Here is a 26,432-nt window from a genome sequence, read left to right as displayed (position 1 = left end):
ATACTCTTACTAACGACCCACCCCGGTACTTGGGTTCGAGCAGCTAGGGTGTACTGACGACCAGTTACCCTAGTACTCTGGGATGCAGCCTATCTGGCCCTGGGGATTTATCGGCCTTTAATCCATTCAATTTACCTAACACCACTTCCCGGCTAACCTGAATTTCACTCAGTTCCGCCAACTCATTTGACCCCCGGTCCCCTGCTATTTCCGGCAGATTATTTAAGTCTTCCTTAATGAAGACGGAACAAAAGTAGTTATTCAATTGGTCTGCGATGTCCTTGTTCCCCATGATCAATTCACTTGTTTCTGACTACATTTGTTTTAACTAATCTTTTTCTCTTCACATATCTATGAAAACATTTGCAGTCAGTTTTTCTGTTCCCTGCCAGTTTTCTTTGATAATCTATTTTCCCTTTCCTAATTAAGCCCTTTGTCCTCCTCTTCTGGACTCTGAATTTCTCCCAGTCCTCTGGTAGGCTGCTTTTTCTGGCTAATTTGTATGCTTCATCTTTTGTTTTGATATTATCTTTGATGTCCCTTGTTATCCACGGATGCACAACTTGCCTGATTTATTCTTTTTCCAAACTGGGATGAACATTTTTTGTAGTTCATCCATGCAGTATTTAAATGCCTTCCATTGCCTATCCACCGTCAACCCTTTAAGAATCAATTGCCAGTCAATCTTGGCCAATTCACGTCTCATACCCTCAAAGTTGCCGTTCTTTAAGTTCAGAACTCTTATTTCTGAATTAATTATGTCACTCTCCATCCTAATGAAGAACTTAACCATATTATGGTCATTCTTGCCCAAGGGGCCACGCACAACAAGACTGTTAACTAACCCTTCCTCGTTATTCAATATCCAGTCTAGAATAGCCTGCTCACTCGTTGGTTCCTCTACATGTTGGTTTAGAAAATTATCCCGCATACATTCCAAGAAATCCTAATCCTCATCACCCCTGTCAATTTTATTCACACAAACTATATGTAGGTAGAAAGTAGGTGCGAACGTATGCAGGTACACATATTTAGGTATGAAGGTAGAAATATTATTATAACGGTTGGAGAGGGAACAATTGATACCATGTGAAAATATTGAATACATTTTCCCCAAGTCCTATCAAATTTAACCAAGGGTTCAACAATGTAATTCCTATTTTTTCTAAATTTAACCATGATATCGTTTCAGAATACCAGTGGAGTGTGGGAGGAGGATTAGAGTCTTTCCATTTATATAAAATAGATCTTCTGGCAGTAAAAGCAATCAACCCATGGGCAGAACGGGACAGAAGAATAGAATCTAACATTGGTAACCCAAACATTGCAATAATAGGGTGAGGTTGTAAATCAATATCTAAAACTACAGAAATAGTATCAACAATTTATTTCAAATATTTTTCCAAAAGTGGGCAGGATCAAAAGATATGGGTCAGTGAGGCCACTTCAGAGTTACATCTGTCACAGGTAGAATTTATATGCCCATAAGAAACGAGCTTTTCTTGTGACATTGAGCTCTGTGAACCACCTTAAATTATATCAAAGCGTGTCTTGCACACATTGAAGAGTTATTGACTAATTGAAGAATCCTCTCCCATTTCTCTATAGACATTTAAAGTTATCTTTCCCAATCATTCTTAATTTTATCAGATGTACATAATTGTAATTTCAAAATCAACATAAAATGGTTGATATTAAACCTTTCTGATAAGGGTTCAAATGTAATTTTTTCCCGAGATTTCGGTTTGATGTGATAACGGAAAAGAGGGTAAAGTAGCCTTCAAAAAATGTGTAATTTGTAAATATCTAAAAAGATAAGTGAATTAGATAGATTATATTTATTGGATGGTTGTTCAAAAAACATAAAACGTCTAAGAACAAGTCACGAAAAAATACTAATCCCTTCCTCTTCCATAGCAAAAATAGATATGATAGGACTCGATAAGATAAAATCATTCAATCCAAAAAACGTACGAAATTGAAACCATATTCGCAATGTGTGTTTTATTATTGGGTTAGTCGTATATTTATTCTACCTCGTAATTATAAAAGGTAAGGAGGCCGCGAGAATAGAAGCCAATCATAACCCTTGCATAGATTCACCTTCAAGATTTATCCATCCTGGACATTGGGTATCTTCTAAATATTTTGTCCAAAACATTAAATAACGAGCAATAACTGCCTAAAAATAAAGTCTATGGTTCGGCAATGCCAAACGAACTAAATTACTGTTACTATTTTTTACTTAGTCTGGGATTTATTTTTCTGCCATATATATGAAGATTTTTTTTTTAATCAATAATATCAAAAAAGATTTAGAAATAAAAATAGGTATCATCTGAAATTAATGTAAAAATGTAGGTAGAATAAACAGTTTGATAGCACTGATTCGGCCGATTGGAGATAAGGACATTGGTGACCATTTAGTAAACTGTTGTTTGACATGGTTAATTAAGGGCGTAAAATTTGCTTTAAATAGGCCCTTTGTGTTTCTTCGTAATCTTAATACCTAAATAAGTAAAACTGTCGGTAGTCAATCTAAATGAAACTGTCCATAATTCGATCATGTAATTGTTTAGTGGAAAAAGCTCACCCTTACTAAGATTTAGTTTATAACCAGACAAACTACTAAATTGATTAAGTAATGCTACTATTGCAGGAATAGATTTATCAGGGTTAAAAATGAATAATAACAGATCATCTGCAAAAAGAGATAGCTTATATGTCTTATTCCCACGGAAAATACCAAAAATATTGGGGGATTCCCTAAGAGCAGTGGCCAAAGGTTCCAAAGTAATATGAAACAATAAAGGGCTTAAAAGGACAGCCCTGTCTAGTACCTCGAAAGAGCCTAAAGAAATGGGATCTCTGATTATTGGCGAGTACAGAAGCCTGAGGTATATGATATATCAGCTTGATCCAAGAGATAAATGTTGGATCAATCTTACATTTTTCAAGTGTATTGAATAAGTATTCCCCTACTACTCTATCAAATGACTTCTCAGCATCAAGTGAGATGACACATTCTGGAATTTTATTTGAAGCAGTATATACAATAGTAAATAATCCCCTAACGTTAAAGTATGAATAACGATTTTTAATAAAAACCGGTCTGATCTTCAGAAATAATTTCCGGTAAAATGTTTTCCAATCTCATAGCTAATATTTTTGAAATTTTTTTAGAATCTACATTTAACAGTGATATAGGTCTATATGATCCCAATTCAATAGGATCTTTATCTTTTTAAAGAATTAAAGAGATAGATGCTTCATAAAAGGATTGTGGCAATTTATTCATTAAAAGGGCTTATTTAAAAACTTTGCATAGCCAGGGGGACAGTAAACTTGAGAAATACTTAAAGAATTCCACTGTATACCCGTCTAAGCCAAGAGCTTTACCAGAGTTCATCGAAATAATTACTTACTGTATTTCTTCCTCCCTGATGGGTGCATCTAACAACAAAGACTCATTATGTGGTAAATTTGGTAAGTTCAGTTTCATTAAAAACTCATGCATTATATTGGAATCAGTGGGAAATTCTGATTGATATAGCATGGTATAAAATTATTGAAAGGATTTATTAATTTCATCATGATCTACTGTCAGAGTACCATCTCGTTTATTAACTTTAAGAAGCTGACGTTTGACTGAAACAGCGTTCAACTAATTGGCAAATAATTTGCCAATTTTCACCATGTATATAAAATTGACTTTTGATTTTAAGTAGTTCATTCCCCATCGGTAATACTAATAACAAATCATGTCATTTAAAGTTCAACTCTATTCTTATACAGCTCTAAACTAGGAGCTTTTGAATATTTTGTATCTATGTTTTAATCTCGTCAGCCAATATACGTATTTCACTCTTAATTGTTTTTGTAATCCCGCGGAGTATGAAATAATTTGTCCACGAATATATGCCTTAAAAGCATCCCAGACTACACCATTGGATATTTCTTCAGTGGAGTTTGTTAAGAAGAAGAAAAGAATCTGATCTTAAATAAAATTAACAAAATTCAAATCTTGAAGCAAAGTAGTATTAAATCGTCATTGTTTAGCATTGAACTTGGAATCAGGTAGTTTGATTGATAGATCCAATGGTGCATAACCAGAGATGGCAATTGCATCATACTCACACGCAGTGACAACTAGATAATAGACAATAGATAATAGTCAATAGGTGCAGGAGTAGGCCATTCGGCCCTTCGAGCCAGCACCGCCATTCAATGTGATCATGACGGATCATCCCTAATCAGTACCCCGTTCCTGCCTTCTCCCCATATCCCCTGCCTCTGCTATTTTTAAGAGCCCTATCTAGCTCTCCCTTGAAAGCATCCAGAGAACCGGCCTCCACCACCCTCTGAAGCAGAGACTGATGACACTAACCGGGAGTCAATTATAAAATAGTAAAACATGAGAGAAACAAGAAAATACTTTAACATTTGGGTGTAAGAATCTCCAAACTTCTAACATTACAGAATCAAGTAAAACATAATTGATAAAACTAGCTGAACTAGTTGGAAGTGCTTGATTAGATGCAGTCTGTCCATCGGGGGATCCAAACAACAGGTTAAACGGTTAATTGCATCAAGAATTTTTGGTTGTGAAGTAAACCAGTAATCATCAAAAATCTACAATATGAATCAGAAATTGTTTCATAATGAGCAGACGAGATTGAGGAGTCAATAAAAATAGAGACTCATTTCACTTTCGCCTGGGAATTTGAATGGTACTGCTGTCCTCTCAAAACATAAAAAAACGTTGATTATCTTCCTTCCTCACATGAGTTTCCTGAACAAAGATAATCTGAGCATTTATTCTACGAACATTTTAAAAGATGTTTTCCTGTTAATAGGGTTCAAACCATTCGCATTCCATGAGAGAAAATTAATAACTTTATCCATATTGCTTGTAAAAATCATGTGGAATGTTAAGGGTTAATTTCGTAGACCACAGTAATTCATGCGACTGGAAGGAAAATAATCTGACCAGTAGACAGTCAGTACGCTACCTAACCCCTCCCCTAACCCCGTCTTTCTAGCAACAGCTGCATAAGTAGAGGAAAGGTATATTTACCACTCAAGTCAAAACAAATCAATATTATGGTTAGAAAATACAAGCAAGCTGTGAAAAACAAGAACTGCTCCGTATTGTTTTTTTTCCAAAGAAAGAAAGAAAAACCTTCGGAAGACATTTTGAAAATGGAAAATCTAATATTATAAGATCTAAAACAGTCGTAATGCTATTGAAAAAATCAGTTACCGAAATAAATTCTTACTTATTCTAAAACACCCAAAAGCGGGTCATTAAAAATAAAAAACAATATCTTAAACATCTTAAAAGTTAAAGTATAATACCATCATTAATATTCCAAAAAATAACAATATCTTAGAAAACTTAAAAGTTAAGGTATGATACCATCATGTTAATGTTTCGAAAATAATAAAAAAAAATAACTCATTAGGTTAAATTCTTAATCATTTACAAAAACAAACAATTAGAAAAATAAACATAACTTTAATGCTAAGAGAAAGAGGAAACTATAATATAAAATCGTAATAAACATCCAGGAATGAGAAAGCATTTATGTTCTCAAATTAGGAATAAGCGATCTCGGATTGTAACTCAACCGTCTCTCAGCAGCTCCTCGTCGCTGCTGGTGGTGGGCAGGGGGGGGGGGGGGGGGGGGGGGGGGGGGGGGGGGGGGGGGGGCTTGGAGTCTTGGAATTCGATCATGCCCAATCATCTTGCTGATCGGAGGGTATTTTTTCCTTCATTTGCAAAAAGTGGAAGCGAACAATCAAATATCTCGGTTTGTCTCCGGGGCCGGGTTTTTTTTCACAACCCGGTGTGCACTATCCAAAAGTGGCAGATCTCCAAACTGCTCGGCGCCGAAAATCTCCTTTAGCATTCTAGAAACATATTGAATAACATTGTCACCTTCCCGACCTTCAGGCAAACCAACAATTCGCTGATTCTGCCGTAGGCTTCTATATTCCAGATCAATGTTTTAATCTTGTTATGTTCGAGTGCTTGGGAAATCTGTGTCATCTTCCGTTCCAACGCAGCAATCTTCGCATCTCTTTCCTGACCCAGGGTAAGCAAATTAGCAATTTGTTCCTTCTGTTCGCTACACTCGGCTTGTAACACAGTCAGCTTGTTTTCAACTTCTTCCAGCTTGTTTCCAACTTCTTGCATCATTGCTTCCAAGCCGCAGCATCTGTTATCCAGTTTATCACTCAGTTTCGACATTGCTTCTAAAGTACTGGGGTCAGCTGCCATGCCTTCACAACGATCTTTTCTTGGAGTACATTTTTTTCCTCTTGTCTCCATCCTTTGTAAGTTTGAAATGTATAAACGTGTTATCAACACTTTTAAAAAGAGTTATGCTGTGTCTTGAAATCAAGTAATATTGAAAGAGTCGTAAGAAAGGGTTAAACGTTAAGGGAGCAAGCAATATGCAACCTCACTGCATGCTGCCACTAGAGAGACTCCTATATTTCCAGAATGCAGTACATCATATTCCGTTCCAGATTGGTTGTGCCCAAGACAGCCATGTTACACATTACACACGATTCCTTGTGGAAATAATAGCTGCCTGTTTATCTCCGTTCCTGCCTGCTTGACATATATCAAGGTCTTAAACTCACTAAATTGCATTCGGTTATATAAAAACAATCCAACAAATATCTGTACAAATACTATAGTTGGACACTATCATTCAGTCCACACTTCCAGGATCCTTTGCATCGACGGTTCTTTTGAAATTCAATGTATCTACGGTCACTGGGAAATAGGCGCCACCTTATGCCCCTGTCCCACTTAGGAAACCTGAACGAAACCTCTGGAGACTTTGCGCCCCATCCAAGGTTTCCGTGCGGTTCTCGGAGGTTGCAGGTGGTTTCCGGAGGTTGCAGGTAGTGGAAGCAGGTAGGGAGACTGACAGAAATGTCCCTGCACCGCACGGAAACCTTGGGCGGGGCCCAACGTCTCCAGAGGTTTCCGTTCAGGTTTCCTAGGTGCGACAGGGGCATTACTGTCGTAGAGACTCGCAGCGCAGACAAGAGAGCGTCGAATAAACACTGCAGGAATCTCACCTCTGCTTCAAACCCAAGTCGAATCATGATCCCAGAACAAGAAAGTGCAAATGATGCTAACATAAGGTAAGGGCGCCGACTGGGACAATGTTTGTCTGTCTATGCCCACCGCAGGTGCAGCCAGACCCGCTGAGTTAGTCCAACACTTTATATTCATCGCAGGTTTCTATGCATTTGCTGTTCTTTGGGTGTAAACAGCATCATCGGCTTTTCTCAAATAATGAACCATTTGTAAGACAAACCCTAATAAAATTCACCCCTTCCTAGATGCGATTAAATTATGTTCAAAGTCATAGTCATAGAATCATAGAGTGGTGCAGCGTGGAAAAATGTCTTTCTGCCCAACCAGTCCACACCGACCAACACGTCCCAGCTGCACTAATCCCACCTGCCCGCGTTTGCCCCATATCTATGCAAACCTGTTCTATCTATGTACCTATCTAACAGTTTCTTCGACGTTGGATTAGCCCCAGCATGAACTATGTCCTCTGGTAACTTGTTCCATACACCCACTACCCTTTTTGTGAAAATGTTACCCATCAGATTCCTCTTCAACCTTTTGCCCTACACCTTAAACATTCTATCCAGAAAATTCTTATCCGATAACTTCCCCGCCACCACCGACGTAATACTCACCAGTTTGCAATTTTCATCTATTCTCCATGCCTTTTTTAAACAGAGGGCCACCACTTCTGTATTGGACTTGTAGGTCGATAAAGGACATGGTATGTGCTTTACGTCCTGCGCTCTGTGTTTCGTGCTTGGTGATCCGTACTCTGGCTTCTGTGGGGTCTGTGCTGCCCGCGTTCTACTCTTTTTCTGTGCTCAGTGAACTGCGCGTTGTGTTCAATGCACATGCAAATATAGAAACATAGAAAATATGCGCAGGAGGGGGTCATTTGGCCCTTCGAGCCAGCACCGGCATTCATTGTGATCATGGCTGATCGTCCCAAATCAATAACCCGTGCCTGCCACTAGAATGCTCGTGCTCGGCGTATTGATTTGCCTTCAATAAATATATGCATGCCTACATTTCCTTCAGCATACAAAGCCAGACAAATGTGGCAATTTCCAGACGAAATTGTTGTGCTTATCACGTTTACCAATAACACATGTCGGTGAATCGAACGCAGTGTGATTGCATCAATGGATAATGAGAAAGGGAATACGTGAAAAGACGTGAGGCTTTGAGGAGGGACAATGGGTGCTAAATTAAATTATAAATGTATAATTAGTCTACAAGAAGGCACACATGGATGACTGAATGTACATCGTACATTACATCGGCATACATCGCAATGACCATGGCAGAACTCTGCGGAGTGTTGTAGAGCTAAGGCACCTGGGGGCGTACGCACGTGTTTCCTTGTCTGAAGAAGGGTCTCGACCCGAAACGTCACTCATTCTTCTCCAGAGATGATGCCTGTCCCACTGAGTAACTCCAGCATTTTGTCTCCACCGTCGACTTAAGCCAACATCTGCAGTTCTTTCCTACATATTTCATTGAACTTGGTACGACAGGTAGCTTTTGGTTCCTTGGCCTTCATCAGTCAGGGAAATGAGTATAGAAGTTGGTATGTCATGTCCCCATTGCACAAGGCATTGGTAAGGCCGTATTTGCATTGTTTGGTGCAGGTCTGTCCAGCCTACTTTAGCAATTATGTTGTTGAGCAAAGAAGAATTACTGATGTGGCCAAGACTTGAAGAACTGAATTATTGGGTGAGATTATGGGCAGGTTCGGACTTTCTTCCTTGGAGCACAGAAGGATGAGAGGTGCTCTTGAAAAGGTCGGTAATATTGTATTAGATAAGGTGAATGCGTAGTGTCCAGATTGGGGGAATCAAGAACCAGAACACATAAGCTTCGTGTAAAAGAGGACATAATTAGCAGGGACATAAAAGGAATCCTTTCCGCACAATGCGTCATGGGTGTACGAAACCAGCTGCTAGACGAGGCAGTTGAGGCAGGTACTGGAACAATAATGAAAACACATTTCGACGGGTGCATGAGTAGGAAAGTTTTAGAAATATATGGGCCAAATACAGGTAGGTGGGACTGATGAAGGGGAAACATTAAACTTTAAAGGAAGGTAGACTATGCTTTAATCAAACCAGCCACTTGTTGATACCGATTTACTAAGGCGAATCTGAAACGATAATTGTTAAAAAATAAACAAAGATAACAAATAGAGCGATTGTCAAAGGTAAATGAATAGAAAGAGAAGTCAATTATGAATTCGGCAATGGTTAGGCTAGAAGATGGGCGATATACTTTGCATTCTCCAAAATTATTTACTCGTCAGAAAGACCATGGCTGGATTAATCTTGCCTGGTCGCATTAATGTCACAGTACGCGTTTAGCAAAGTTGATTGTTGTTGAAGTGACTTGTTTTGCTGCCCAAGTTTTTATATTTAATGTCTCGAGCCAGTATTTTGCCGGGGAGCCGTTGTTGCGAGGAGGAGTTGCCTGGAGCTGTGAGTATCAAAACAGCGCGGTGCTTGCCTCTACAGAGGCCCGGGGACCCGTTGGTGCGAGGAGGAGTTGCCTGGAGCTGTGAGTATAAAAACAGCGCGGGGCTTGCTTCTACAGAGGCCCGGGGAGCCGTTGGTGCGAGGAGGAGTTGCCTGGAGCTGTGAGTATAAAAGCAGCGCGGGGCTTGCTTCTACAGAGGCCGGGGGAGCCGTTGGTGCGTGGAGGACTTACCTGGAGCTGTGAGTTACCCAAATCTGCAACGTTCCATCTTACATCCAGAGAAGGATTCTGGTGGAAGCCTCTGATTGGTGGAAGAGGGCCAGAGGAAGCAGCTGATTGGCTTGTATCCCGGGTAAGGCTTTATTGTATTCGAATAAGGGGGAGAATGAGGGCCAGGGCAGTTTACTGTTCTGGATGTCAGATGTGGGAGGTCATGGAGTCTGAGTGCTCTCCAGACGTCGACATCTGCGCCAGGTGCGTCGAGATGGGGCTACTAAGGGACCGTGTTAGGAACCTGGAGCAGCAACTCGATGACCTCTGTCTGCTCAGGGAGAGCGGGGAGGTCATAGGAAGGAGTTACAGGGAGGTTATCACTCAAAGACCACGGGAGACAGAAAACTGGGTCACAGTTAGGAAGGGCAATGGGCAGAGGCAGGGACTGGTGAGTACCCCGGTGGCTGTACACCTTGAAAATAAGTATTCATGTTTGAGTAAGGGTGGGGGAGACAGCCTACCTGGGGGTAGCGACAGCGGCAGGGACTCTGCAACAAAGACCGGTCCTGTTGCTCAGAAGGGTAAGGAAAAGAAGAGGATGGCAATTGTAATAGGGGACTCTATAGTCAGGGGGTCGGATAGGCAATTCTGTGGACGTAGACAGGAAACCCAGATGGTAGTTTGCCTCCCTGGTGCCGGGGTCAGGGATGTGTCTGAACGTGTCCAAGAAATCCTGAAATGGGAGGGAGGAGCCTGAGGTTGTAGTACATATATGTACCAACGACATAGGTAAAAAAAGAGAAGAGGTCCTGAAAAAAGAATTTAGGGAGTTAGGTAGAGAATTAAGGAGAAGGACTGCAAAGGTAACAATCTCAGGATTACTGCCTGTGCCACGCGACAGTGAGAGTAGGAATGGAGCGAGGTGGAGGATAAATGAGTGGATGAGGGACTGGTGCAGTGGGTATGGATTCAAGTTTCTGGACCATTGGGACCTCGTTTGGGGAAGATGCGACCTGTACAGAAAGGACGGGTTGCACTTGAACTCGAGGGGGACCAATATCCTGGCGGGGAGATTTGCAAAGGCTACTGGGGAGACTTTAAACTAGTATGGTTGGGGGGAGGGACTCGAATTGGGAAAGCTAGCAGTCAGTGTATAAGGCAGGAGGCAGAGAATGGTAGCACTCTGACCCAAAATGTAGGGGAGAGAAGAAAAAGAAAATTAACAGAGAATAAGAGATGGTGGGCTTCTTAAATGTGTATAATTTAATGCTAGGAGCATTGTAAGAAAGGTGGATGAACTTAGAGCCTGGATTGACACCTGGAAGTATGATGTTGGGGCGATCAGTGAAACATGGTTGAGGGAGGGCTGTGATTGGAAACTAAATATTCCAGGATTTCGTTGCTTCAGATGTGATAGAATGGAGGGGCAAGAGGTGGGGGTGTTGCATTGCTTATCCGGGAAGATATTACAGCAGTGCTTTGGCAGGATAGATTAGAGGTTTCGTCTAGGGAGGCTATTTGGGTGGAACTGAGAAATGGGAAAGGGGTAGGAACACTTATAGGGGCGTATTATAGACCGCCAAATGGGGAGCGAGAATTGGAAGAGCAAATATGTAAGGAGATTGCAGATATTAGTAGTAAGCAAAAGGTAGTGATTGTGGGAGATTTCAATTTTCCACACATAGACTGGGAAACACATTCTGTAAATGGGCTGGATAGGTTGGAGTTTGTAAAATGTGTGCAGGATAGTTTTTTGCAGCAATACATAGAAGTACCTACTTGAGAAGGGGCAGTGCTGGACCTCCTGTTAGGAAATGAGACGGGCCAGGTGGCAGAGGTATACGTTGGGGAACAGTTCGGGACCAGTGATCACATTACCATTAGTTTCAATATAATTATGGAGAGGGTCAGAACTGGACCTAGGGTTGAGATTTTTTATTGGAGAAAGGCTAACTTTGACGAGATGCGAAAGGATTTAAAAGGAGTAAATTGGGACAGTTTGTTTTATGTGAAATATGTGGAAGAAAAATGGAGGACATTTAAAGGTGAAATTTTAAGAGTACAGAATCTTTATGTTCCTGTTCGGTTGAAAGGAAATAATAAACATTGGAAAGAGCCATGGTTATCAAGGGAAATTGGACACTTGGTTCGGAAAAAAGAGAGATCTCCAATAATTATAGGCAGCATGGAGTAAATGAGGTGCTTCAGGAATATAAAGAATGTAAAAAGAATCTTAAAAAAGAAATTAGAACAGCTAAAAGATATGAGGTTGCTTTGGCAAGTAAGGTGAAAGTAAATCCAAAGGGTTTCTACAGCTATATTAATAACAAAAGGATAACGAGGGATATAGTTGGCCCATTAGAGAGTCAGAGTGGACCGCTATGTGCAGAGCCAAAAGAGATGGGGGAGATATTGAACAATGTATTTTCTTCGTTATTCACCAAGGAGAAGGATATTGAATTATGTGAGGTAAGGGAAACAAGTAGAGTAGCTATGGAAACTATGAGGATCAAAGAAGAGGAAGTAGTGACACTTTTGAGAAATATAAAAGTGGATAAGTCTCCTGGTCCGGACAGGATATTCCCTAGGACATTGAGGGAAGTTAGTGTAGAAATAGCAGGGGCTATGACAGAAATATTTCAAATGTCATTAGAAACGGGAATAGTGCCGGAGGGTTGGCGTACTGCGCATGTTGTTCCATTGTTTAAAAGGGGTCTAGGAGTGAACCGAACAATTATAGACCTGTTAGTTTGACGTCAGTGGTGGGCAAATTAATGGAAAGGATACTTAGAGATAATATATATATAAACATCTGGATAAACAGGGTCTGATTAGGAACAGTCAACATGGATTTGTGCCTGGAAGGTCATGTTTGACTAATCTTCTTGAATTTTTTGAAGTGGTTACTCGGGAAATTGATGAGGGTAAAGCAGTGGATGTTGTATATATGGACTTCAGTAAGGCCTTTGACAAGGTTCCTCACGGAAGGTTGGTTAAGAAGGTTCAATGGTTGGGTATTAATGGTGGAGTAGCAAGATGGATTCAACAGTGGCTTACTGGGAGATGCCAGAGAATAATGGTGGATGGTTGTTTGTCAGGTTGGAGGCCAGTGACTAGTGGGGTGACACAGGAATCTGTGCTGGGTCCACTGTTGTTTGTCATGTACATCAATGGTCTGGATGATGGTGTGGTAAATTGGATTAGTAAGTATGCAGATGATACTAAGATAGGTGGGCTTGCAGGTAATGAAGTAAAGTCTACAGAGAGATTTATGCCAGTTGGAAGAGTGGGCTGAAAGATGGCTAATGGAGTTTAATGCTGATAAGTGTGAGGTGCTACATCTTGGCAGGATAAATCAAAATAGGACATATATGGTAAATGGTAGGGAATTGAAGAATGCAGGTGAACAGAGGGATCTGGGAATAACTGTGCACAGTTCCCTGAAAGTGGAATCTCATGTAGATAGGGTGGTAAAGAAAGCTTTTGGTGTGCTGGCCTTTATAAATCAGAGCATTGAGTATAGAAGTTGGGATGTATTGTTAAAACTGTACAAGGCATTGGTGAGACCAATTCTGGAGTATGGTGTACAATTTTGGTCGCCTAATTATAGGAAGGATGTCAACAAAATAGAGAGAGTACAGAGGAGATTTACTAGAATGTTGCCTGGGTTTCAGCAACTAAGTTACAGAGAAAGGTTAAATAATACTTTGGAGCGCAGAAGGTTAAGGGGGGACTTGATAGAGGTCTTTAAAATGATGAGAGGGATAGACAGAGTTGACGTGGATAAGCTTTTCCCACTGAGAGTAGGGAAGATTCAAACAAGGGGACATGAATTGAGAATTAAGGGACAGACGTTTAGGGGTAACATGAGGTGGAACTTCTTTACTCAGAGAGTGGTGGCTGTGTGGAATGAGCTTTCAGTGAAGGTGGTGGAGGCAGGGTCGTTTTTAACATTTAAAAATAAATTGGATAGTTATATGGACGAGAAAGGAATGGAGGGTTATGGTCTGAGCGCAGGTATATGGGACTAGGGGAGAATACGTGTTCGGCACGGACTAGAAGGGTCGAGATGGCCTGTTTCCGTGCTGTAATTGTTATATGGTTATAAATGCCACGTGCCTTTTCATGCCTTTTTCAAAAATTATTTCACCAGGATAATGCCTTTTTCACAATCGAGTGCCCAAATCAGCCTTTTTCTGCCGTTTTGCTAAAAGGTTGTGCTATTTTGTCTAGTTATACCGTGATTGCAAATATATTTTCTATGTTAATACGTTAATATTAATTTTATTGTTGACGTGTTAACATAGTAAAACTTACAAGAAAACCTCCAGCACAGAGGCGAAACCGGGGGCGCCACCGCCATTCATGTATTATTTCGTGCCGCTATCAGCTGGTTCAGTCTTTTCCAAGATGTATTTAAGAAAGAATTGTAGATGGTGGAAAAATCGAAGGTAGATTTTACAAAAATGCTGGAGGTGAGGTGAAACTCAGCAGGTGAGGCAGCATCAGAGAAGGAATAGGCGACGTTTCGGGTCGAGACCCTTCTTCAGACCGATGTGGGGGTGGAAAAAGAAAGGTAAAAGCAGAGACAGTAGATCTAGAAGGAGAGCTGGAAAGGGGGAGGGCGGAGAAGACAAGGGCAATCTAAAATTAGAGAAGTCAATGTTGATACCGCTGGGGTATAGACTACCCAAGCGAAATACCCAAGCGTGTCACCTCTTTACATTTACTGCTGGCTCCAGTCGCACATCTAAGTTTTCGAGTAACCTCTGCAAGGCATTCATTCATGCTGGAATTCCACTGTGGAAATTGGAAAACAAATCTCTCAGAGGTTTTTAAGTGAAATACAGAGAGGAACATATAACCAGCGAGTCATCATTACGGAAACGTTATGTTGACAACAACTTCAATATTGTTGTGCAGAAAATTAGAGATGAAGTTGCATGCAACAAAATATGGATCTCAATAGATGGAACAACCGATGCTGTGGGGAAATATGTTGCCAATGTGGTCATCGGTAAACTGGAGGCAGGTCAACCATCAAAGGACAATTTGTTGAGATCAGAAGAATTGGACAAGTCAAACAGCTCAACTATTGCTCAGTTGTTTACATCTTCACTTGCTGTACTTTGGCCAGAAGGTATAAATCATGAGGATGTTCTTCTGTTAGTGACAAAGTTTTATTCCCAAAAATTTTGCATTTGACATGCTTAGCTCAAGAACTTCATAGAATTGCCAAGCACATACGTAGCTTGTATCCAAATGTCGATCGCCTAGTTTCCAATGTCAAGAAAATTTTCCTCAAAGCACTGTCACGTGTGCAGTTGTTCAAGGAAATGGCACCGGTGATTCCACTACATCCTCCACGCGTTTTGACTATGTGGGGTACATCAATCTCTGCTGTGCTCTACTTTGCTGCAAATATTGAAAAGATAAAATTAATTGTCAAATGTTTCGAAGAATAATCTGCTGCAATCATGATCATCAGTGAAATCATGCAGAAAAAGTCCCTCCACCGCAATCTTGTGTTTATTTCTTCCAATTTTGCAAACTCCCCACAAGCTATCACTTCCCTTGAAGAACATGGCGAAACATTAGAAACATAAAAACCTCGAAAATAGGTGCAGAAGGAAGCCATTCGGCCCTTCGAGCCAGCACCGCTATTCATTGTTATCGTGGTTGATCGTCCCCAATCAAGAACCCGTGCCTGACTTCTCCCCGTATCCCTTGAATCCACTAGCCCCTAGAGCTCTAACCCTCTTTTAAATCCATCCAGAGACTGGACCTCCACTGCCCTCTGTGGCAGGGAATTCCACAAATTCACAACTCTCTGGGTTAAAACGTTTTTTCTTACCTCAGTCTTAAATTGCCTCCCCTTTATTCTAATGCCCGTGTCCCACTTAGGAAACCTGAACGGAAACCTCTGGAGACTTTGCGCACCGCCCAAGGTTTCCGTGCGGTTCCCGGAGGTCCCCAGAGGTTTTTGTCAGTCTCCCTACCTGCTTCCACTACCTGCAACCTCCGGCAACCACCTGCAACCTCCGGGAACCTAAGTGGGACAGGGGCATACGACGGTGGCCCCTGGCACTGGACTCGACCAATATTGGGAATTTTTTTCCGGCATGTAGCTTGTCCAGTCCTTTTATAATTGTATATGTTTCTATAAGACCCCTCCCCCCCTCATCCTTCTAAACTCCAGTGAATACAAGCCTAGTCTTTTCAATCTTTCCTCATATGACAGTCCCGCCATCCCAGGGATCAATTTCGTGAACCTACGCTGCACTGCTTCAATCACAAGGATGTCCTTCCCCAAATTAGGAGACCGAAACTGTACACAATGCTCCCGATGTGGTCTCACCAGAGCCCTATACAACTGCAGAATAACCTCTTTACTCCTATACTGAAATCATCTTGTTATGAAGGCCAACATTCCATTATCTTTCTTCACTGCCTGCTGTACCTGTTAGCCAACATTTAGTGACCGGTGCACAAGGACTCCCAGGTCTCGCTGCACCCACACCCCCTTACCTAACCTAACCCCATTGAGATAATTATCTGCCCCCTTGTTTTTGCCAACAAAGTGGATAACATCACATTTATCTTTTAGTGAATAACTTGCAGGTTTTCAACAAAGTAACTGGCGATAATGATAAAGTTCCTGACAATATAGGTAAAGGCATACAAGGAAAATGTGAGAGAGGGATATTAGCTAACAAAGATCTTGAAGAAATACAAAACATAACCAAAGTTCTCAAAGGTAATGCACCAAATATCGACATGAATATAGAGTATGTAGCTTGTTTCGAGTAGGCACCAGTGACCTCCGCTGAGGTAGACAGAACATTTTTTCACAACTGAAGCATATTCTATCTGACAAACGGCATAGTTTAACACCAGATAATTTGGGTGAAAAAGCTAGTAATTATGTTTAACCAGGCAACGTTGGTCATTGAATGTATTATACCTTTATATTATAATTTTAAATCATATTTTGGGGGTGGACATAAATGCTGTGTTATGCCTTTTTTTGTCAATAAATGCCTTTTCGTGCCTTTCTTTACGTTATTATGCCTTTTTGCCTGCTTATTTCACTGTTTTTTACTGCCTAAACATCCTGGCTATAGTTATATCTTTCGAACTCATTGGATGTGATATGCTCGAAGGTTGGAGGTACAGTAATGTCAGACAAAAAAGAGAGCAGGGAAGAAACATTTAGATGTTATTTTGGCAAAGAAACGTTCAGAATGCATTGCGTACCCTATTTATTGTATCTGTTCCCCATTGGGACAGGTATTCTGTTACAGTGAAGTGCTAAAAAACAACAATGCCATGAATCTGAATGGCATCATTGGTAGTCGTTTGAACTGTGGATAACATGAAGATAAATTGACTCACCTGGGATTCTTGCAAAAAATATAAGTACGACATGCTGGCTGTTGAGGGAATAGAGGTCGCTCGTTGAAGAACATGCACGGACCAGCAAGTGGGCTTTTGTTTGCCATTTACTACCCCTTTCTAGCAATAATTGGCGTTCCACGTAAGTATCTCCATTATTGAACGGATCGCAAATCGTTTACCTAAATTTATGTGTATCCATAACTGTGACTACTAATGTTTGACCATGATATTTTCATCGTCACCTAAAACATAGAAACATAGAAACATAGAAAATAGGTGCAGGAGTAGGACATTCGGCCCTTCGAGCCTGCACCGCCATTCAATATGATCATGCCTGATCATCCAACTCAGCTTACTGTACCTGCCTTCTCTCCGTACCTCCTGATCCCTTTAGTCACAAGGGCCATATCTAACTCCCTCTTAAATATAGCAAATGAACTGGCCTCAACTACCTTCTGTGGCAGAGATTTCCAGAGATTCACCACTCTCTGTGTGAAAAAATGTTTTTCTCATCACGGTCCTAAAAGATTTACCCCTTATCCTTATACTGTGACCCACTGTTCTGGACTTCCCCAACATCGGGAACAATCTTCCTGCGTCTACCCTGTCCAACCCCTTAAGAATTTTGTAATTTTCCATAAGATCCCCCCTCAAATCTTCTAAATTCTAGCGAGTACAAGCCGAGTCTATCCAGTCATTCTTCATATGCAATTCCTGACATCACAGGAATTAGTCTGGTGAACCTTCTCTGCACTCCCTCTGAGCCTGTGAGTCATCCACAGCAACCGAGTATCCAGTCTACAAACCGCCAGTGTTTGCTGATCTTCTTCCGATGCTGCTGATTGCATTCCGCGTTTGCTCTCTCCGGCTTGTGAAGGCTTATTGACCACGGTTTAGTCTTTTGGCATACGAATATGAGGTATTGTTCCTCCAATTCGCGTTGGGCCTCGATCTGACAGTGGAGGAGGGCCCGCACAGAATGTTCAGTGAGCGAATTAAAGGGGAAGTTAACGAGATTAGCAACCGGGGGATCGCGTCGGCCTTGGCGATTGAGCGGAGGTGTTTAATGAAATCAAGGGTAAAGTCAAGAGTTAAAAGTGTGTTATTGTCATATGTCCCTGAAATTCTTACTTGCTGCAGCACAACAGAATATGTAATCGTAATACATAATGTAAACCGCCTTGAGTATCTAGAAAGGCGCTATATAAATCACATCCATTATTATTATTATTATTATTATTATTATTATTATTATTATTATTATTATTATTATTATTATTATTATTATTATTATTATTATTATATTAACCAAAAACTCAGAAAAAAACACATAATAACAATGCAATAATAATAATAATAATCGTCTATTCTATATCTGCCAACTAGTCCCATTTTTTCGTATTGGTTCCGATTTGAGAGAGAGAGAGAGAGAGAGAGAGAGAGAGAGAGAGGCTGGCTGTGTATTTTCTCAGTTCCCGAACTGAGAGGTTATAAGTGGCTTTTCAAGGTTTTTTTGGAAAAAAAACGGACGAAGGCAGGCTTCATAGTTTGATTTATGGTTGAGCTGTTGAGACTTTTCTGTTGCAAAAATGCCTACGAGTGTGTCGAGATTTCTCTACATTGTCGAGGGAGCGGCTGCCTTTGGCGGACTGCCAAGAGTGCCTGGACAGCGAGGGTATGGAGATTTTTTTGGTGTCTTTGTCGTGGTTTTGGCACTGATTCTCTGCCCTAAAGTCATTTTGCATAGTGCGGATGCCTGGCTAAATGCGAAAGGTGCTTTTGGTGTCAGCAAGAAAAGGCGAGGATTTTATCGGCAGTGGAGTGAATTTGGAGGAGTTTCTACGTTCGGCTGGAGGACTTTGCTTTTTGAGGATTGCTTTGGACTGTGACTGTCCCTGGGATTTGAATTGCTGAGCTGCTGGAGTGCCGGGAGCTGGTTTGTGCCTCTATACCGGATGGCGATGGCGGGGGCTCGGCCGAAGGCGAAGAGCTACGCAGTAGCGACATCAGCAGCGGAAGCGAGGCCATCTGAACATGAGCATTATGTTGACTTGGACTGGGACAGCTTTGGTATCTCGGTTCAAACTGGGCCCCAGATGTCCAGGGGAGTAATTACGAAGGCTATGAATGCCCTTCTTGGTAGGGGGGCTATTGTCTCTTCCGAGCTCGAGAGGGGAAAGGTTGAGATGATATTGAAGACCCGGGAGGATGTGGCCAAAGTGTTGGAGAGGGGGATTTCAGTGGGGGGGGTCCATATGCAGGTGGACCCATGGGTGTCCAGGGTGAGACCGGTTCTCCTGCGGAGTTGCCCCACATGTATTCCGGATGCGACACTCACTCCACACCTGTCTCGGATTGGGGAGGTGCGGTCTAAGTGCTTTAGGATCATGCACCCTGGGGGGGACCCGGAGGAAAAAGGGATTTATAGTTTCAAAAGGAGGGTGTTCGTGAAGGTGGGGGAGGGGGAAGGTGATGAGGGGAGTTTCGAGGTGGAGTGTAGGGGTCTACCCAGAACCGTGCGTTGGAGTTGGGGAAAGGCACGGTGTCATGCGTGCGATGGTTATGGACATCTCCGAAAGGACTGTCCTGTTCAAGGGGTCGCTGCTAGAACTTCTCGTGCAGCGGCCCAGGAATGCACTGCTGGCCCATCAGGGGGTGCTCGTCATGTCTCAGAGGGGCGGGGTGGAATCGCTGACCTGGCAGGGGCTGCCGGCTCTGCCTCGGTGATCCGGGGCAGCGGGGAGAGCCCTTCTGGGTCTGCAGTTTCAGCCTTGGGGACCCAGGGCAGCAAGGGCCCCCGCCCCCTACATCCTGAACCTGAGGGGGTGGCTGAAGGTGAGACACAGGGTGAGGGGGGAGGGGAGTGGGAGCAGCAGAAGAAGAAGAAGAGGAATAGGCAGATAAAGACCACCCAAGCGAGTCAAAAGCAGGCGGGTGTGCTACTGCCGAGTGCGGAGATCACCCAAGGGGCGTCTGTCAGCTCCGGGGGGGTCCAGAGTGCAACTGCCGTGGCCCAGCAAGGAGCGGAGGTGGCTCTGAAGGGGGTAGCGAAGGCAAAACGCGTGGGTGGTAAAGAGGCGGGGGGTAGTGTGGAGGAGGAAGACACTCTCCTTATGGAGGTTACCACACCGCCGCATGCTAGTGGGACTAAAAGGAGGATTGGGCCTGGTGAGGAAGAGCAGGGACGTGAGTCCAAAGTTAGGGGGGTGGAGTTTTCCAGACCTTCCACCACTGATGTGGTTGGAGGTCAGGAAATGACGTCGTCTGGGTTGGAGGTTGAGCTTCTACCTCAGGGATCTCTCGAGGGTACCACAGGGTCAGGTGATGGGGTAGACCCCTCTGGAGTTGTGTCCTCTGGGCGGGGGGATGTCCTTTTGTCTCAGGGGCCCTCCGAGGGGGGGATCTTGTCGTGTGTTGATCTTGGTTCCCCTGGGGGTGTGTCTTCTGGGTCGGAGGAGGTCCCCTCGTTTCAGAGGCCTACTGAGGGTGTTAGCACGCAGGAGGGTGGGGTAAGCTCCCCTGGTAGTGCGGACCCTGAGACGGGGGATGAGCAGAGTCAGACCAAGGCGGGGGGGTCGGGGGGAGTGGTGTTCCAATCAGTGCTCAATTTGAGAGCCAATGGTGGTTCTGCGCTGTGTATTGTATTGCCGACTGATGTAGCAGGGGAGGGGGGAAAATCTAGTGGAGAGCCTCTGGGTGTTGCCAGTGGACGGGGTGGTTTCGGTGCTGTGGAGGTCGGAGTTACTTCAGGCAGCGACCTTCTTTCAGTTTCTGGGGGTGCCAGTTTACCACAGACCGTGGGGGTGCCTCTTATTTTCTCTTCCCCAGGCCCAGATATAGAGGGTGAGGACAGAGCGCAGGAGCCCAGCCAGTCAGTGGGCTGCGTGACGTGGAGAGGGGCTTCGGGACCCTTCCCCGGCATTGATCCTGGGGGTGGTATCATGCCGGAGGAGAGGGAGAGTGGTGGGGCCGATTTGTGTGGAGGGGTTGGCGAAATCCCAGAGAGCTCTGGTTTTTCGATTTCTGAAAATGACCTTGGGGATGCTGAGCATGTTGTGTCAGGTGCGAGTAACTTGGACGACGGCCCAGATTCATATTTTGGTTCTCATGGAAGTGTAATCTGCGAAGTGAGGGAATTTTTAAAAACAAGCCGCACGAACCGAACAAGGTTAGAGGCCGCTAAGAGACGCTGGGCTGATCTGGCGTCCTTAGTTAAAAATCTCGAGGCTATCCTTGCGACCAAAGATAGTGATCTTCTTGGCTCTGAGCAGTGTCAGTTTAGGGACTTTTTGGAGTTCCTAAAAAGAGAGGGGGCTACAGAGCCCAGGAGGAGAAGTATGAGGATTTCAATTTAATGTATCAGTGCATTCACGCTAGCTACCCTAAACTTAAACGGGAGTAGAGCGAGTTTTCGCAGGTTCCAGCTTTTATCGGTCCTTAGGGAGGGGAAATTTGCAGTGTGTTTTCTGCAGGAGACGCATACTGTTGTCAAGGATGAACCCACTTGGAGGTTGGAGTGGGAAGGAGAGGTCTATATGAGTCATCTTAGCTCAAATTCGAGTGGGGTGGCCATTCTGTTGGCTCAGAATTTCTTGCCTAATATTATAAAAGTGCAAGAAGTTGTGCCAGGACGTTTGCTCCATCTGGCCGTGAGCCTGGATGGCATGCCGTTGCATTTCATTAACGTGTATGCCCCCAGCTCTGGCACGATGCAGGCCGGCCTAATTCAGGAAGTGAATGTGCTGTTGAGCACTATTGATCGGGGAGAGTGTGTCTTCCTTGGGGGGGACTTTAACTGCACACTTGAGGTGCGAGATCGTTCTGGTACTCAGTGTGCCCCTGCTGTAGCAAAGAAGCTGAGAGGGTTGATTGACTCTTTTGAGTTGGTTGATGCGTGGCGGGACCTCAACCCAGACTCCACTGCTTTTTCGCGGAGGTCTGAGGGCGGTGGTTCCCGCATTGATCGAATATATATCTCCCGAGCGTTTGTTTCCCGTGTCTCAGCGGCCTCAATGCAGCTGGTGCCATGCTCGGACCACTGTCTGGTGCGTGTGGATTTTAATCCAGCACGCGTTCAGGCTGGGTCTGCGTATTGGCACTTTAATAACCGGCTGCTGGAGGATCGGTGTTTCCGGGAGTCATTCACTCGGTTTTGGGTGCGGTGGAGAGAGAGGCAGAGATGCTTCTCTTCCCTAAGGCAGTGGTGGGATGTGGGGAAAGCTCACATCCGTATTTTTTGTAAGGAATACACGTGGGGGTCGACCGGGCGGCGGGACTCAGCGGTTGAGAAGCTTGAGAGGGAGCTGATGGACGCAGAGTCTCGCCTGGGTCAGGTTGGAGGTGACTCTTGCGCATGGGGTGTGTTTCATGAGAAGAAGGAAGCCTTGAGGAACCTGCAACTTGAGCGGTCTCGAGGCGCTTACGTGAGGGCGCGGGTCCAGATGCTGCACGATCTGGATCGAGCATCGCCCTTCTTTTTCTCTCTGGAGAAAGGGCGGGGAGCCCGCAAGCAGCTCGTGGAGCTGCTCGCAGATGATGGCTCCTCTGTCACAGATCCGGAGAGGATTAGTGCCTTGGTCAGGTCCTTTTATGGTTCCCTGTTCTCCGCAGGTGGAGTAAGCGGGGAAGCTCAGCAGGACCTGTGGGAGGGTCTACCGGTTATAGATAGGGAGGTGGCCGATCTTCTTGATGGCCCGTTATCTTTGGAGGAGTTGACTTGTGCACTGCATCAGCTCAGGAGGGGTAAGTCCCCCGGGCTGGATGGGCTGACGGTAGAGTTTGTTAGAGCCTTCTGGGGTATCCTGGGGGGTGATTACATGTTGGTTCTGGGGGAGAGCCTGGCGACAGGGGAGATGCCCCTTTCGTGGCGTCGAGCAGTGGTTGTCCTGCTGCCCAAGAAGGGGGAACTCCGCCTGCTGAAAAACTGGCGCCCGGTCTCTCTCCTATGCACAGAGTATAAAGTTTTTGCACGGGCGATGGCAAATCGCCTGGGCTCTGTGCTGTCTCAGCTGATTCACCATGACCAGTCTTACACAGTCCCTGGTCGGTCCATTCAGGATAACATCCACCTGGTTAGGGACCTGATTCATCTAGCACAGGGAACTGGTCAGTCAGCTGCGTTTCTGTCTCTTGATCAGGAGAAGGCTTTTGATAGGGTAGAGCATGAATACCTGTTCGGAACGTTGCAAGCGTTTGGATTTGGACCGCATTTTGTGGCCCGGGTTCGCCTCTTGTATGCTGCAGCGGAGTGCCTTGTGAAGGTCAATGGTGCGTTGTTGGTTCCCTTTCATTTTGGGAGGGGGGTCCGTCAGGGGTGCCCCATGTCAGGTCAGTTGTACTCGGTCTGTGTGGAGCCGTTCCTGTGTCTTCTTCGGAGGAGGTTGACAGGCCTGGCCCTACCGGGCCCAGGGGTGGAGTTGGTTCTTTCGGCCTATGCCGATGATGTACTACTTATGTTCACCGATCCTGGTGACCTGCGGAGGATGCGTGATTGCCAGAAGATTTTCTCGGATGCATCTTCTGCCAGGATTAATTGGAGCAAGTGCTCTGGACTTTTAGTGGGTCAGTGGCAGGTGGACTCCCTGCCAGAGGAGATGGCAATGTTTGCGTGGAGCACCACGCACCTCCTCTATCTGGGGGTGTACCTGAGTCCCACTGAGGATGCTTGGCCGGCAAATTGGCAGGAGTTGGAGAAGAAAGTGGTTGCCAGGCTGGGGCGCTGGTCAGGCCTGCTTGGAGTTCTTTCTTTTCAGGGGAGGGTGTTGGTCATAAACCAGCTGGTGGCCTCCATGTTATGGTACCGGCTGGCTACTCTTGTCCCACCTTCAATTTTTGTAAATGCTTTACAGATGAAGCTGGTGGATTTCTTTTGGGGAAATAGGAAGCACTGGGTTTCCGCAGCTGTCCTGAGCCTCCCGTTAGAGGAGGGCGGCCAGTCCTTGGTATGCGTGCGTACCCAGGTGGCGGCTCTCCGCCTCAGGACTCTGAGGAGGTATATGTATACAGAGAACGCCCCCAGATGGCACGTTTTGGCCACGTATTTTTTCCGACGGGGTCGTTGTCTAAGGGGGGTCTCGCGGCTCCCGGTGGCGGGCATCAGTCGACCTGCCCTAAGGGGCTTGCCTGTTTTCTACCGGGATGTGTTAAGAGTGAGGAATCTGGTTGTTTTCAGCCAGCGTGTTGCTCCACGAGGGGAGGGGGATGTTGCGGCTGCGGGAGTGGCCGGTCCTCAACAAATCATGGTGGGTGTCGAGGAGAGGTGTGCGCCCAGAGTGGTTTTAAATGAGCCCTTGCCCGCTCCGTCAGATCTGCTCTGTGGGCCTCGGTTCCGGGATATATCTCGGGCACCGGCTCCACACAACATGAGCCGCCTTTCGGAGATGACCAGCATGCCGTTTCGTGACGCGAAGAGACGCTCACTGTATAGAATGTTCCTGCACATTCTGCACCTCCTTGCCTTCGTCTCCCGTCCCGACACACCATGGCGGACGGTGTTACCACCTGAAGGAGGGGAAGGTCCCCAGTGGGGGTCCCTCTACAAGGGAGTTGTCCCCCTATACGTGGGGGACCTGGGGTGGAGAGTGCTGCACAGAGCGGTGGCATGTAACAAACTTTTGAGTCGGTTCACGGACTCGTCCGCTGCCTGTATTTTTTGTGGCGAGGAAGAGACCGTGTTCCACATTTATATGGAGTGTGAGAGGCTACTGCCCCTGTATCAATATCTGAAGGGGTTGTTCCTAAAGTTCTGGTTACATTTTAGTCCTACGATTCTTGTGTTTGGACACAAGGCAGGGTGTGGGGAGAGCCAAGTGGGAGGGTGGGACCTACCTGTCGGTCTACTCCTGGGCCTGGCCAAGATGGCCATACGTGGGTCCAGGCAGCAGGCGATGGATGGTCAGGCAAGAGTCGGCTGCTTGCCCCTCTTTCGGGCCTATGTCCGTGCACGTGTGTCCCTGGAGAGGGAACATGCGGTGCTCACGGGGAATTTGGAGGTATTCCGTGGGCGCTGGTCACCGCGTGGGGTTGAGAGTATTGTGAATAATGATTGTAATGTTGTACTATAATGACACGATATAATGTAAGTCCTTTATGTGTATGGCTTGATCTGTTGTATGATTTGATGTGTTGAATAAAGTCTTTGAAAAAAAAAAAAAAAAAAGAGAGCAATAACAAGGGATAGAGAGACAGAGATATTCCATCCTCTTAACGTTTCCCCAGGCCATGGAGAAACGTTGCAAACAAATATCTTTCAATGATAAACGTCTGGGCAAATGCAAGAAAGCAGCTAATACATCTAATACACAATTAACTGTATTACAAATACATAATAAACATTGTATGCATTCCTGTACTCTTACATGGATATGGCTCCACCTCGCAATCCGTCAACACGCGCACTCAGAGTAAGATTTTTCCTTTTTCAAATGTTGGCAGGTAAGCCATTGTCGTTCATAGCTTATGAGGTTGAATAGCCTGATGGCTATTCAAGGTAAGAAGCTATTCCTGAACCTGGACGTTACATTCCTCTGGCTCTTGTACCTTCTTTCCGATGGCAGTGGTGAGATGAGTGGCCAGGGTGGTGTGGGTCTTTGATGAAGTTGCCTGCCGTTTTGAGACAGCGACTATGATAGATCCCTTCGATGGTGGGGAGGTCAGAGCCAGTGATGGCCTGGGCAGTGTTTAGAACTTTATGCAGTTTTTTTCGCTCCTGGACGGTCAAGTTTCCGAATCAAGCCACGCGGCAACCAGTCAGTATGCTCTCCACTGTGCACATGTAGAAGTTAGAGACAATCCACTTTCACATACCAATCTTCGCAGGAAGTAGAGGCGCTGATGCTCTTTCTTTATGATTGCATGAGTGTGCTGGATCCAGGAAAGATCGTCAGAAATATGCACGCCCAGGAATTTGAAGTTTTTGACTCTCTCCACCATCGTCCCATTGATGTAAACAAATTTATTCCCTGCACCGGACACCCGATCTTTTCCCTGTTGTGTCTCCGTTGGCGTTGGGGCCTAGCACCCTGGAGCAGTTTCCAACCGGAACGACCTGGGGGCTCCAGTCGCGGAGCCCGCGGACTTACCATCATGGAACTGGCCGGCCTCGGTGCGTGGAGAGCTCTGGTGGCGCGGGCTGCGACCCGACTCCGGTGCTTCGGAGCTCCAGCCGCAAGTCCGGTGGATGGTAACATCGGCAGTTCGCGGGTCCCTGGTGGGAGACCGCTTTTCGAAGCTCGCACAACGGTAACTTCTC

Source organism: Leucoraja erinacea, unplaced genomic scaffold (genome assembly GCF_028641065.1).
Source record: "Leucoraja erinacea ecotype New England unplaced genomic scaffold, Leri_hhj_1 Leri_109S, whole genome shotgun sequence".
Classification (NCBI taxonomy): Eukaryota; Metazoa; Chordata; class Chondrichthyes; order Rajiformes; family Rajidae; genus Leucoraja; species Leucoraja erinaceus.
The sequence above is the reverse complement of the archived record's forward strand: the minus strand, read 5'-3'. Positions refer to the sequence as shown.